A 16,013-nucleotide genomic window follows, 5' to 3' on the forward strand; every position below is an offset into this window, starting at 1 on the left:
TAACTATGTGCGCTCTGATCTGCTTGTTAAACGAGACCTTTTGCTATTTTCCTAGAGCTGAAGCTTTACAGAACTCTAAGGTGAGTAGATATGAAGTGTGCACATGCAGGTTTCTGCTTGTCTTGTGGGGGAGGGTCCCACTGTACTAGTTCTCGGGCACACTTGCCCGAGAAAAGCAGAACAAGCAGAATATGGAGGGGGGGCAGGACTTATGTCAACAGCTTATGCACCACTATTGGCATGTGCTGTTTACTGAAGTTAATTTTTGCTAAGATGTGGAGGAGGAAAATGATGCTAGCTGGCTCCCTAGTCCCTGGAGAGGTGAGTTTGGTCCTGCCCCTCCCAGAAGCCCTCCCAGAAGAGCAACCAGTCTTCCGTTGTGTGTCCCAGGCATCCCTCAGGTTGCTGCCTCCACACTGTCTGTGTCCAGGTCATCTTCCCAGCCGACAGCACAGTCGGCTCTGTATCTTGGGCTCTATCTCAGGAAGCTTAGTTACTTTAAAACTCTCAACTTCAGGGAATTGAAATGGTGGAGACCCAGACAGGTCCTCTGGGGGAGGGTTTCATATTGCTGGGACTGATGCAGGTTTGTCCCAAAAGGGCAGTCCCACCAAAGTGGAGGGACATGGAGTTTGGAGTAAACACAGCAAAGAGCCAGTGTCCCCATTAACCACCCTCAGCAGGTGTCTCTGTGCCTATGCTGAGGCATGGGGGAGGGCATTGGCACCTGCGGGCAATTTTGCACCTCTCCCTGGGTGGGTGCCACTTCCCAGTGTGTCCTAGGGGATCCTCAGATCGCATCATCTGCGCCTGGGCGAACTGCCCTCTTTTTCCACAGAAGCGCTGCAATGTCCCCAGGGCTCCACACCAGTCACACAATAGACCTCTATGATTCCACTTGTTGTAAAACTGCACAAAAATCAGTCCCTCTCATTTTCCCAGTCACTAGTTTTGGGGAAATGTTTTTCTTGTGCAATCCACTGTGCCCTCTTCTCTCTCTCAGCTCTTTCTGTGACCAGGGTGGCCTCCTTTCTGCCACACCTACGATATGTTTCTCCCCCACACTACATCTCTGTGCTTTCTACCTCCTACGATGTGACCTCTTTCAGCCCTGTACTAGAGCAGTTTGTTGGGTTAGTTCTCAGATCAATTTCTTGGGTTTTCAGAGTGATCTGATATTTATCTAGCTGTGTGTGAGGGATGAGACAAACCTAGGGTCCTCCTACTACTCCACCAACTTAGTCCTCAACCACCCTGGTCCCTTTTATTCTAATGTTGACCATAAGGGCTGGGAGCAGATACTTGTCTCTTGTTTTTTATCTCAAGATTAAATCACTTAGTATTACACCAATATCTGTAATGCTAGCTGCAAGAACTTTACTTGTTTGATGAAGTTTCTGTCTGTTCTTGGTGTATTCAGAAGTTTAGTTTTTAAATTTAGTTCAAGAAGAAAAGAATGGTGTTATATTATTTAAAGTACTCTTTCTGGGCAGCCCCGGTGGATCAGCCATTGCACCACTTTCAGCCCAGGGTGTGATCCTAAAGACCCAGGATCGAGTCCCACATCAGGCTCCGTCAGGCTCCCTGCATGGAACCTGGTTCTCCCTCTGCCTGTGTCTCTGCCTCTCGTTCATGAATAAATAAATAATTAAAAAAATAATAAAAATAAATAAAGTACTCTTTCTGAAATACTGAGATGGTCATATGATTTTTTATTACGTATTTATTGTGGATTGTATTGATGGATTTCAAATGTTACATCTTAAATTTATTTTCCTATTTACATTTTCTTAGTGCTATCTCTATCTGTGTTCATCTTTTTCATTTCTTAGAATATCTTAATATCTTCACTTCGTATGTTGGTAATATGAGCTTTATAAAATAAAGAACATTTCCATTTTTCTCTATTATTCTAAAAATGTATAGTAATTGTATTATTTTTCCTCAAATATTTTATAGAATTTTTTTAAAAAGATTTTTATTTATTTATTCATGAGAGACACACACACTCAGAGGTAGAGACACATGCAGACGGAGAACCAGGCTCCATGCAGGTAGCCAGACGTGGAACTCGATCCTGGAACTCTGGATCATGCCCTGAGCCAAAGGCAGACTCTCAACCGCTGAGCCACCAGACATCCCTATTTTATAGAATTTATTACCATAGCCACGTCGGCCTAGAATTTTCTTTGTGGAAAGATTATATTGCAAATACAATTTCTTCCAAGACAGCTATTTAGCATTCTCCTTTCTTCCTTCCTTCTTTCAGAGGGAGAGGGAAAAGCAGGCTCCCCACTTAGCAGGGAGTCTAACTCAAGGCTCAATCCTAGACCCTGAGATCATGACTTGAGCTGAAAGCAGACACTGAACTGGCTGAACTACCCAGGTGCCCCAAGAGTTCTCATTTATTTTTAAGCCAGTTTTGTTTTTTTTTTTTTAATATATTTCAAGGAGTCCATCTATATGAATTATCAAATTTATTGGAAAAAGTTGTTCATAATATTTTCTTATGATTGTATTAAAATGTATTGGTCCTTGTGACATTTTCATTCTCATTATTGGTATTGCTTATTTGTGTCTTGTTATCTTGTCAGATTAGCTAATAGTTTATCAATTTTATTAATTTTTTTAACAATAACTTCAGATCATTGATATTTTTTCTTTAGCTATCCATTTTCTACATCATACATTGGTGTTATTAACTGCATTATTTTTTCAAAAATCTTTAGGGATAATTTTCTCTTCTTTTTCTACTTTCTAAGGTAAGTACTATGATTGATAGTCTTCTCTCCTGACATAAGAATTTAAAACTATAAATTTCCCTCTAAGCACATATAGTTGTATCTCAGAAATTTTGATATTTTAATTTATTTTGAAAAGGATTTTATTTATTTATTCATGAGATACACAGAGAGATTGGCAGAGACATAGACAGAGGGAGAAGCAGGGTCTCTGCAGGGAGCCCGATGAGGGACTTGATCCCATGACCCCAGGATCACGATCTGACCCAAAGGCAGGTGCTACCCAGGTGCCCCAATTTTGATAATTTAGTTCTCATTTTTATTCAATTCAAAATATTTTTTAATTTTTACTATGGGTTTCCTTTGTCCCACAAGAAGGATGTTGTTTAATGTCCAAATGTATGAGAATTTTTCAGGTAAATTGATGTTACTGATTTATAATTTAATTCCATTGTAATTAGAAAGCATAGTCTGTAGTTTTTCAATTTTTTGAGGCTTGTTGCATAATGACCCAACATATGTGATATGAGAGTGAATATATCATGTGCAATATAAAAATGTGTAATCTGTTGTTTTGTGTGAAATGTTCATTAAATGTCTGTTAATTCAAGTCAATTGATAAAATCATTTAAATTTTCTATATATTCACTGATTTTCCATCTACCTATCCTACCAAGTAGTGAGAGAAGAGTATTGAAATACTCAACAGCAATTGCCAATTTTTCTTTCTTTTTTCAAATCTTTTGGTTTTGCTTTATGTATTTTGAGCTGTTTTTTTATTGCAATATTTTTAGGATGGCTATTTCTTCCCAATGAATGAACACCTTATTGTTATAAATATCCTTCTTTATCTCTGATAATATATTTTTTTTTCCTGAATACACATTACCTGATACCACTATAGCCTTTTCATCCTTATTTTAACCACTTCTCTTATAAATATTACTCTTTGCTTTATTTTTAAGCAATTTATATCTTTATATTTAAAGTGTGTTTTTAAACAGAATAAAGCATATAATTGTTTATTTATCTAGCCTGGCAAATTCTGTTTTTAGTTGGATTTTTGGACAATTTACTTTTTTTTTTTTTTTTGGACAATTTACTTTTAACATAATATTGAATACTACTTTATTTAAATCTAATATGTACTTTATGTTTTTCGCATGTGGAAGACATGGTTTTTAAAAATTTTTCTTCTCCATTTTTAATTATCAATTCTTATGACTGTTTCATCTTTACTATTAATAATCATTAACTATACTTCATTTCAATTTTTACTTCTTATTTTGTGGCATATGTGGCATCTTTAACTTATCACAATCTTCCACAAGTAACATTTTGTCACCTTACCTCTGTTATAAAATTCTTATAGTAGTATATTTCCACATACCTTCTCTTCTTTGTGCTATTGTTGTCATGCAATTTAAGTTTACAAATGTTATATATTGCACAATACTTTGTTGCTGGTTCCTAATTTTTACTTTAAGCAATTATATTTCATGTTTCTGAAGCTCCTTTCTACTTAGTTCTCTGCTCTTATGGACTGTGGTCCAAACCTTTCTCTCTGAACCTTTCATCTCCATCTCCTAAACTCAGTGAGGTCCTCATGCCTTGTGTGGGTTTTCCCTCCTCCTTGCATCTTTGGTTTAGAAATCGCCTTCTGGCAAAGATTGTAAGTGTAGGGATCTCCTAGATATCTATCCTTTATAGAGATCACAATCCTGCACTGATATTTTTTCCAGTTTCTAAAAACAAATATTATATATTTAGTCCAGTTTTATAATTGTTTATGGTGAATGGTTAAACCTATTCCTTATATCATTATGACAGAGGTTAAATGTCATGATGGCTGTTTTTAAAGACAGTGATAATTTGCCAGAAGATTGAAGGGTAAGTTAGAAATACATGTTGATAAATACTGAATTTATGGAGGTAATGTTATTCTTAAATTCCAAAAGAAAAAAATGTATTATTGTTTAGTGTTCTGTGTCTTGTGTGGGTACTGTGTCCTACATTAAGAACAGATTTTAATAGTGTTCATGGAAAAGCAGGAAGACCCCTGGTCTACTCTCGGTAAACACTATAAACACTCATATAGGTCCTAGGTCAACCACTGAGGAAGGCTCTGAATTCAGGTTACTGTATTACAAGGACAGTCTTGGTTATCTTCATTGCCTGTAGAACAATACTTTATTTCCAAAAATGCAAATATCATGTTAAACTTCGATGTTATATTAGTTTACTTGAGTATTAGGCATCCATAGTGCTAGAATGGAAGATCTATAGGAGAGTTTGGTAAATTTTTGTTAATTTTCACTGCCATAAATATTAATTACATATATAAATGTTTAACACCTGGTAAACACTTAATGTATATGTTAAATATATGAAAGTGAAAAATCAAGAGTAACTCAACATGACTAAATCTACCTTGACTACAAAATTATCTAGTTAAAGCAAACCCTGCCTCATGATCTATATGTACATAAAACATAGGTACATCAGGAAATATGTTGATAATTATATATGACAATTTTCAAATACCATAACATTATGACAGAATCAGCCACAGAATTTTTAGCATATATAAATTCACATTATTCACTTTATATTTGCTTAAATCATTGTTTTTCAACCCTCAACAGAATAACCACATAAAATTCTCTATTCCAGAAAATTACTGTCATCAGTTTGCAGCATTAAGTTTGATGGAATATGAAAAGCAATTTTAATTCAGTAGTTTTCACTTTCACCTCTTCCAGGAAAAAAGAAAGACAGAAAAAGAAAGAGAGAAAGAAGGAAAGAAGGAAAAGAAATAAAGAAAGACAGAAAGATAGAAAGACAGACAGACAAACCTGGGACAGTTAGCAAATCAAACTCAAGGATGAATCCAGTTCAGTCACTCTTTTTAATAGTGTGAAATGATTTCATGCTACATTTTTTTTCATGAAAGAGATAACAGAAAAGAAAATTGAACATGACAATTCCACTTTCATGGCAATTACTAAGTGAGAAAAATGTCTCATATAAAAATTCTTATTCTTCTTATTAGAAATGTGAGTCTGAGGCTCTGAAATTATACTTTGGGTCATCTCCAAGATAAGATCAGAGAATCTTATAAATTAATTCCTATTGCCAATGTTTGTGACCTGAAGTACTGTGTAAAATGATTTCTTTAATATAATATACTAAGAAAGTGAGATTCTATCAGTACAAATGCAGTTGTTGGTATTGAGAAAAAAAAAAAAAAAAGCAAGCCAAATCAACAATGCAAACTTCTCCTCTCTAAGGAATTAAGTGAGCATTATGCCTTTAGTTGCCTTAACCTGTTCATTTCTGTTATGTTGGTTGTATAAAAGTAACAGATTAAGAACTATCAAATGGTATTAAATTAATACCATAATATAGTAAGAGTACACCAATAAACGTACTGCATTTTATCAAGATTCTTTATAGATTCACCTTCTAAAATAATAGTTGAAACAGATTATATACTGAGGCTCAAAGAAGAAAGTGGAAAGATTTATATTTGTCTCATTTGCGTTAGGTTTAAAAGCTTAATTTCCTCAGAAGTAAAATGCGGATGAAATATCTATTTACTGAATACATTTATAGATATTTGTGACTAAAAAATTAGATTACATTCATAAAAGTGCTCTAATGGGTTAAAAAATATGTAGTATTTAACATAAAGTATTATTAGTAAAGTTTGTAACACAAGTACAGAATTTCTGAAAGATTTTTGTTCAAATGAGAAGAGAAAATTTGAATACATTTGAAATAAGTCTTATATTTCACTGCTTTTAAAGCTTTAACTGCTATTCATGGTAATTCTCTATATTTTGCTATTTTTCTTTAAATGTTCTCCACCTGTTAGCAATGAAAAATGAATCTTATTTTCTGTATACTGGTTTCCTCTAATGTACATCTTTCTAGAAATACATGAAAAGTACTAATTCTCAGGTTTCCATAAAAGTGTCATTACTAAGCTTACACATAAAATTAATCATAATTTGAAGACCTCTGTGCATTTCACCAAGTTTCATAAACTATTACAATTAATATAACAAGATTAGAAGTATTACCAGAATAAGTGTTCCTTATGCAGTCAATAAAAATAATCAACAATATTTTCATATTAAGAAAGTTTAAAAAATGAGAGATGACAATACCCAAAACTATTCTTTTTTGTTTTATTGAAGTATCACATATATAGTAAAATACATTAATTATAATCGAATAACATAGTGCATTTTGAAAGAGTGAATATATCCATGTAATGAGCACTTAGACCATTGCCAGCATTCCAAACTCCCTCTCCTGCCTCTATTTAGTCGCCAGCAGCATGACCATTGTCTTGGTGTCCAAAATGATGTACTATCTTTGCCCGCTAAAAGCATCAAATAAATCATTCAACTAGTACATTTTAATGTCTGTTTACTTTTACCTAACATTATGTTTGTGAGCTGCCTCTGGGGTATTGTTTATAATTTTAATTTCTAAATTTTCAATGCTATATTATATAATATTGCATTAATTCACCATAACTTAATTATCCATGAAGCTTTTGATGAATATTTGAAATGAATTTTTAGTTTTTATTATGAATAGTGCTGTAATGAGGATCCTGGTGTATGTGGTTTGAAGAATGTATACACACATTTCAAAAGTCAAACTGTTTTGTGGAGTTTGGTGATTCAAAGTTGCTTGCTCATAAAACATTTATAAAAAAATTATCAGACTGGAGTACCTGGGTGGCTCAGTCGGTTAAATGTCAGACTCTTGACTTTGGCTCAGGTCATGATCACAGGGTCATGGGATGGAGTCCTGTTTCAGGATTGCTTGGGATTGTCCCTCCCTCCCCTTCTGCCCTCCGTCCTACCCCAGTGAGTTCTCTTTCTCTCTCTCTCAATAAATAAATAAATAAATTTTAAAATAAATTGAATAAAATATTAGCAGACCAGGGCTCCTTTCAGTTAAATTCTCTTTTTGTCCTTTTCAAATCACACGGCACGGAGACCATGACTGAGTCTTTAAGTTCTAAGTATGAGGTAGTTCATTACTATGAATTATGAGGGACAAAGGCTGCTGTTTCATTTTTCCTCTCTTTCTAGTGCCAAGTTTGAAACAAACAGTTTTGTTGAAGTTGTATCCCAAGGGGGTGGTTCTTTCCCCGTACTCCTTATAAGGAAGGTGTAGCTTTCTGAGGATACAGATTTAAAGAGGTCACAACACCAGATTTCTATTGGTTAGGTCTTGTTTTTTATCATCTGTTCCTCTGAATTCCATAGAACAATGAATTGTATTTTTAAGTTTCAGCAGGAACTGTTTATACCAAAGTTAACTTTGGTATTGGTATACTTCCTAGTGTTTTCCCCTATTTTGAAGAGTGTTTTCTGGTATATATATATATATATATACCAAATATACATTCATATATATGTATTTATATATGCACACATATTTTCTGCATATGTTATATATTTGATAAATATAGTATATATTATATATGTAATATGTAGTATGTATAACACATGTATTATATATGCCAGCTTAGTGATTTATTATAATATTTTGTTGTTCTATTTTTTCATTTTACATCACACATTTATATGTGCCAGGTGCTTGGGTCAGGAGGCTCCCTTTGAGTATCTGACCTGTCTTACTCCCTGATTTGGAAATCAAGGGTTTTTATAGGACAGGCTTATTATCAATGGCCACTTCTTTAGAGGGGGATCCCCTGACCACTCCATTAAAGTCTCATGACTTTTTCACCCTCTCAATTTCATAATACTATTTTGTTTTCTTCACACACTTATTTGTCTATTTGTTTGTTTATTTGCCAAATGTCTTTTGCTATTACAAAATGAATCCCATTATGGAAGTAATTTGTATATGTTCCTTTTCTCTCCATCACCAGGACTTATTTTATTATTTTCTTATATGGCACATAAAAATAATTTTTTGAGAGGGTAAATAAACAAATCAGGTCATCATCTAAGATTGGAAATTTAAAATATTGTCCATATTTTTTAAAAAAGAAAAATAATTCACCCCTGAATGTGGTCACTTTGTGCTAGGGCTACCATGTTATAAATTAGATACCTTTTCTTCTGCTTATATGTAAGGAATGAGAGATTTAAACAATTCATTAAAAAGCTGAAGATGAAATTTTAAAACAAAATTTTAAAATGAGCTTTTCCATGAATATCTAAAAAAATGCTAGTGTTCCTGCTAAAATGATAAGTCTAATAAAAGCTGGTATAATATTCAGTCTTTATGTTCAGGAAGCAAATGAGGATGGTGGAATGTAATTGCATCTGAAAGTACTATAATTTGTTCTTAAATTATTTTAAAGGATGATAAGAACCACCTTATAAACTGCAAAATCCCCATCAAAAGGCTCAACTTCAAGCTTTATTACTTAAGATTGATTATTTTTCACCTAATCAAAACTGGATAGCAATAACTCAGGAGGGATAGAACTAGTGAGTACATTTTACAAACATTTTATAAGCAAACAACTTGATCATCAGAATTAAACCTACTTGTAAAAGGAATTTGATAAAGCAGGTTAACAAGTCATTTTGTTCAGTTACATAAATTCTTCCCTGATTGACAAATAAAATTCTCATGCCAAGTTACAGTATATTATCACTATTTTATTTTTTATTTTGCTACTGTAACACAGCCCTTGGCAAAACAATGAAAAAGGTACAATTTCTCATTGGCCTATTTTCGCCTTCTATTTGAATGATTTTCTTATCTTCTGATCACTGTGTAAACAAATAGGCATAACTATTTTCCAGAAAAATGCTATTTACAAAAAGAAGTGACTGGCCTGATGGCCTAAGTTTTCCTATCCTTGCTTTAGTGTCTGTGTATAATTTATGACTTAAAAGTAGAATTTGATAAAAAAAAAGAATTTGATCTGATTGTTTTCTACATTTTTGCGTTTGTTTTGTTTCATTTACTTTTGCAAACATTGTTTTCAAAAACATCCTTTTAGATGAACCTTTGCTTTCATCTAATTATCAAGTGCAGGTATGGATCTAGGATTAAGATAGCTGGATCAAATTGTACATGTCTTTGAAAAGATATAAAATAATGTTCTTCTTGAAAATAGAAACCATTTATACTACTCTTTACAACATGGAAAAATACACATTTCACCACAGCATCGCCAACTTTGTTTTGTTCATCTCTTACAGTCATTGACACAGTGATATCACATTGCTATTTTATTTGAACAAAAATTGTTCCAAATCTGAGCTAAAGCAGAATCTTTTCTTGAGATTATCTGCTCCGTCCAGAATGAATGAGCCTTCCTGATATCATCTAAGCAATTTTCTTATACAGTTCCATGAATTTAATGAGCCCTCTGGAAACCCACCCACATGATTGATTGTAGGAGAGGCTATCAGTGCCCCAAACACAACCTGATGACCTTTCTCAGAGATATCCTTGGTTTCCATACACATTGACACGTGCCTCTTTGTTTTTGTCACAGGTTCTATCCAGGCTTCAAAAATCACATTTAATTGTCTTGTCTCCTTAGGCTTCTGTTGGCTCTATTTCTCAGACTTTCCTTATTTTTGATGATCTTAATGGTTTCTAAGAATATTGGTCAGGAAGATTGTAGAAAGTTCCTCTCTTGGAATCAGTGTTTTTTTTTTTTGTTTTTTTTTCTCATGATTAAATTGAGGTTATGGGTTTCTGGGAGGAAAATCACAAAGGCAAAGTGTCAGCTTTATCATATCCTATCAAGGATATATCCTACCACCTAGAAGTACAGGTGTTGATGCTGACCTTTACCACTTGGCTGAAGTAGTGTTTGTCAGGGTTTCCTTCTTTAATGTTACTCTTTTTGATATGCATAGTGCAATGTATAGAGCAAACTTAATGGATAGGGATTTATGCTCTCCCTCCATTAAGATGGAGTATTTACACACATTATTCAGGATTCTTTGTACAAGTGATGTGTCTCTTCTCCTTCATTTGTTAGTTTATTCACTCACTTATTGATATCAGTATGGGCTCATGGACATTTACCTAACGTGTGTTTGAGGGACATCTGGGTGGCTCAGTTGATTAAGCATCTGCCTTTGGCTCAAGTCATGATCCCAGGGTCCTGGGACTGAGTCTTACATTGGGCCCTCTGCTCAGTGGGGAATCTGCTTCTTTCTCCCTCTGCCTCTTGCTCCCCTGCTTGTGCTCTCTCTAACGAATAAATGAAATTTTTTAAAAAGTGTGTTTGACATAACTCACTAATAAATTTTTAATATCAACAAAGTTTAATTGTTTTAAGAAGTCAAATTAAAATATAGTTTTTTAATTGAAAAATTTGATTAATAATATATTCGTCCTGTGGCATATACTTTTATACTTGACAGTAAGTGTTTAGCACTCATATAACATGAGGTAATTAATGAGTAATGTTTTTAAAGAATTTAAATGAATAAAGAATACTTAGTTACCACAAAACAATTGTTTTCTTTGTGATCTTGTCTATATGCAAATATGTTAGCTCTTCATAACATTTAAATTAAAAAGGTAAAATACTTATATTAAATGGACATTATAAATATATTTTGAAAGATTGCATTTGAAATTTTACAGTTAAAATTTTAAGTGCTATCTACTATTATTTGCTTGACTGTAAATATATGTATACAGTTAAAAGACATGCATATTAAGGTATATGTTGATTTGTTTTCCTAAAAGAGAGAAGTATGCATGTGTATATATATTTTAGAGATTTTAACATATATTTTAATATAATATAATATAAACATATATATTTAACCCAAAAATGTTGGGTTAAATTTATATTAAATTGATATATCTATATATATAAAATAGAATGGAAAACACGGTGGCACTTTACAACTTTACAGTGTGTTATTTGGGTAGATATTTTCTTGTCATAAAGAAACAGAGAAGTCATTTTTTGTTTTCTTTATATTTTACCTGGATGGCAGCGATTTTTTTTTTTGTAGGTTTCAAATGTACTTTATTTCTTCAATCATGCCATGTTTTAATGGGTGCACGGTGCCTTTTCTTGGCATCGATTATGAATTGGTTTTGAAACAATTCAGTACCACCCCAGCTGGGATTATTGACTGTTGATCTCTCCATTTCTTTGGTGTGACTGCCAAATGGGGACAGGTTCCATCCTATCCCGATTTGTGTTGCTGTCTGTGTCCATACACTAGCTGATACACCATGGATATCAGGTGTCCATTTCTGGCAGTTCCCTCTTGCCATTGTTTGCTGAATGCTTTGAACTCATAGACGACAGAGCATTTTGGGCCATGGGAAACATTATGAAGCTGAAGTTGTTTGGCTTTTATACTAATGAATAGATGAGTCAGAAAAGTAAGGAAAAAGTTACCCAATATGTTTCCTACATCTAAAGAGAAGCTGAATTCTAGTATCTGTGTACCTATTTGACTTTACATATGGATTATCCTCACTATCCCATAAGACCTTTTAAGTGTTAATGGAACTGTTGTACATAAGGTCTCATTTTATGTACTACACTCTCGATAGGGGATTCCACACTCCTCACTATAATGTTGTTAGTTACTGGAATAAATTAACTGAACTATTCAGTCTTGTCATTATCTGGCGATTTCTGTGCTTCTGTAAAACTAGCCTGAATGTCTTGCCATGAATTAGAAGCTACAGACCAGATATTCTAGAAGAAAAATCAAGAAGTATCATTTTAAATACTTTATTTTCCGATAATCCTAGAATGAAGGTCCTTTTCCTTTTTTTCTTAATCTGCAATCCTAATTTTGCAGGTTTTAACTGTACTTTTATAGTGGGCTCAGCTTAGAAAAATCACTGCTATCCTTTGACAAAGGGCATTGGGCTAAATTTTCTTAGTTCTCACTATAATACACTATTTTGCAAACAGTGCCATTGCCAGAATTTATAATAATTCTGCTGAAATATTATTTATAGATGATATTGCTTGCAAAACTACTAAGAATTGTTGCTGGATGTTTTATAGTTACTTTGTTTTCTTGTGGATATATAGTTCCTTGCATAGGTCAATATGAATCATCTGTCCTTCAAACCAGGGTATAATTACATAAAAAGGTGTATAAACCAAAAATGATAGAAGCATTATAGTTAAAGATAAATTGCATATAATTAAATATTTTCAAGCATCTGTTAAGGAAGACATAAAGTTTGCATTTTATATATGGAAATACTGTCTTTACAGTTTTACCCAAAATTTAAGCTTGTACTTGCTCCATACTTTGGAGAATACCTGTCCTATAGGTTTGAAAAATTTTATTCCCTAGAAAGCCAAGAACCCTCACAAAACTTAGAATCTTGAAGAAAGAGGGCTATCCCGAATATTTACATCAGTGGGTACTTGGTTTCTGGTTTGAGTAGACCAGGTGATAAAGATAGCAAAAAGAAAAATATTTACTGAGACAACAAAAGAAATCCAAAATGTAGCCCTGAAGTATTATAAGATATCTCTATAAGAAAGTTATTGCTCCAGCATTGATCTGTTTAACAGTTATGTATGACCCTTTACATTTATTTTGAACATAACGTAATGAGATTTAATTGTCTTAATTAATGAATTTTATATATCAATAGCAGAATCTATATAAATAAAAATGGCAAATAGAAAATGCATACTAGAATAGCTCAAGTTTAAATAAAATTCTCCCACTGGAACTGAGTCATTCTTATAATAATGATAATGATGAGAATTTACCTGGAAAATATGCACTAATAAAGCAAACAGTTTAAGGAATAATGTTGATTTATGAATAAATATCGCTGATAGTCTTGATTGTCAAGTTATGTAAATGTATAAGCTCAAATCTACGAATATGGAAAATGAAAAAGGAAATTGACTCTAACCCAAATTCAATTAATGACATTAGCACGAAACACACCTGCATCTTTCTTTAAAAAGATAAGTCTTTAAAATGTACCTGTTTTCAAAAGGTTCTTTAAAGGGCTCCCTTGAGCTTGAAGGTGGCTCAGTCAGTTAAGCATATGCCTTTGGCTCAGATCATAATCTCAGGGTCCTGGGATCCAGCCCTATATCATGCTCCCTGCTCATGAGGAGCCCGCTTCTCCCTCTCCCTCTGCACCCCCTTCCTCCCACTTGTGCTCTCTCACTCTGAAAAAAAGAAATAAAATCTTTTTTTATTTAAATCTTTTTTTTTAAAGTGAAAAGTGTTCTAATGTCTAGACCGTGGCATAACTTTGTGTTCTAATGTGATTAATTGACCCTATGGGAACTAAATTAGCATTCTTGAAAGAATGCTTGAGCAATTCTCTGATGTACTTTAATGGGCTTAATAGATGTTCTTGGAAATTCATTCAACAAAATGTCCATCTTAAGAAGAACCTTTAAAGGTCTCTAACCAGACTTGCAAGAAATCTAATGATCTTTAACCAAGCTTGCTTTATTTATTTATTTATTTATTTATTTATTTATTTATTGCAGCCTAACAACTGATTATATAGAGTGTTTTTACTTACACAATAAATGTCTCTGCCAAAAGGATCTTTGAATTAGCTTTTATGAGCTGCTTCTTGCAGCAAATTTGAAATATAATTTTGATTCATGATCAAAATTAATTAAGACTTGGTTACTTTTATTAGTTTGTGATTCACTTTCATTGAAAATTAAGTGTGTAAATCTTTTGCCTGTATATACTTTACCATATTATTTCCAAATTGTCATTTGTTTCTAAACTTTATGTTATGGATTTTCCCTTTATAACATTTTTATTTCTTTGATTTACATCAATTAAAATTGCGAAAGTTATGCAGTCCCTATTGTGCTTACAAAAATTAAAATAACAGCAAAATATTCTCTGTCATCTAAATTGAATTGATACAGACTATTTTTTAAAATATAGAGCAAACATATTAACAAAAGAAATACAACTTGACCACCTTTCTCCACACCTATAGTTCATTAGTGTTAAAAGCTTCTCAGATAAGAATAATGTCTACAAAAATAACAAACAAGGTAACAATTTCTTCTTGCACAATGATGTAAACTACCTCAAAGGTCATACGTCATCAATATGATTAAAATATATATTTTTTAAATTATAAAGTTATATTTAAAATCAGAATCTTCAGATTAGCAGTTGATCTTTGGGAATAGAACTTTAATTTAAAACTAACTTTAAAGAAAGAAGAAGAGTGGTGACAAAGAAAAAGAGAAAGAAAAAAAGAATTATGTTGAAGTATTCATGTACCATGCAGGATAAAAATAAAAAAAATAAAGATAGAAAATAAAAAATACTGTAATTACAGAATGGTAAAAGTATCATAACATACTAAAAATAAAAATAAAGATCTTTCAAATGTAAATATTTTAACATTTAGAAAATATATATCAGATATAATTTTCCATAATTTAAAGCTTCTTAGAAACAAGACTTTCTGATCATGTGGCATTGTGCAAGAAGCTTGATTTCCTGATACGGTATTATTGTAGGTGGGCCTGCATACTTCTATAAAAAACACATTTTGCAGCACCTGAGTGGTTCAGTTGGTTAACCATCTGCCTTTAACACAGGTCATGATCCTTGGGTCCTGGGATCGAGTCCTAAGTTAGGCTCCCTGCTCAGTGGGAAGCTTGCTTCTCTCTCTGCCACTCCCCCTGCTTGTGCTCTCTTTCAAATAAGTAAAATCCTTAAAATCAATCAATCAATTGATCAATCTACCATATTGCTCAAAGACTGAGAAATTTTTCCTTTCCTCATGTGTCTAAGAGTGCTTCCTTCTATCATGCCCTTTGCTCTTTTCTCTCTCTCCTTCCATACTTTTCCAACCTCTCCAGGATTTTATCTGTTTTTGCCTTTGCCAAAAACATACCTTATTTTAGAAGGAGTCATCGAAGAGCTTTACCATATTTGCAAGGAATCTGATTCTTTGTAATCTTTTTTTTTTTTTTTTTTTTTTCTCTTTTGGTGGTGGTGGTGGAGCAGGAAGAGACCCAGCTCAACAGTTGACTGATGTGACTCTTTTTTACCAATTACTTTTTCCTCTTTTTCATCAAATTTCTTCCTTTTCCTTTCTCTCACTTCCAAATCCCTTATGAAACTGTGTTTGTGTTCTTTTTTTCTTATAGTAACTACAATTTTGTTCTATTCTCTGAGCTCAAGGGTATGAAGTTTGGAATTTTGAATTTCTGATATTAATTCATCCTTTACATGATCACTTCATTTATTTTGTGTACATAGAAAAGCTATTGATTTTCATAGCATATTA

At 33.0% G+C, this 16,013-nt stretch overlaps 1 pseudogene; it reads right to left on the reverse strand.

Annotated features, from left to right (window-relative positions):
- Window positions 1-11,812: 11,812 nt before the first annotated feature.
- Window positions 11,813-12,066, reverse strand: LOC112926948 (cytochrome c oxidase subunit 7B, mitochondrial pseudogene; annotated as a pseudogene).
- Between the last annotated feature and the right edge of the window lie 3,947 nt (window positions 12,067-16,013).

Source organism: Vulpes vulpes, chromosome 10 (genome assembly GCF_048418805.1).
Source record: "Vulpes vulpes isolate BD-2025 chromosome 10, VulVul3, whole genome shotgun sequence".
Lineage (NCBI taxonomy): Eukaryota > Metazoa > Chordata > Mammalia > Carnivora > Canidae > Vulpes > Vulpes vulpes.